The following is a 270-nucleotide window of genomic DNA, read 5'->3' as shown; positions in this document are numbered from 1 at the left end:
CCCTAAGTTTGTGACTTTTGATAAAACATTAAGTGCTATTTTTGTGACTTTTGAACTTGAATGCTAGTTTAGGAACATAAACTTGATTTAGTGCTAATTTCGTCTTTTTCTCTATGAAAAAAATTCAAATTGAATCAAAAAATATATATTTTAAAGAGAAAAAGACAAAATAGCACTAAATCAAGTTTATGTTCCCAAACTAGCACTCAAGGTCAAAAGTCACAAAAATAGCACTTAATGTTTTATCAAAAGTCACAAACTTAGGGTTTA

The sequence above is a fragment of the Brassica oleracea genome, chromosome C9, assembly GCF_000695525.1.
Source record: "Brassica oleracea var. oleracea cultivar TO1000 chromosome C9, BOL, whole genome shotgun sequence".
Taxonomy (NCBI): domain Eukaryota; kingdom Viridiplantae; phylum Streptophyta; class Magnoliopsida; order Brassicales; family Brassicaceae; genus Brassica; species Brassica oleracea.
Note: the sequence above shows the minus strand (reverse complement) of the source record.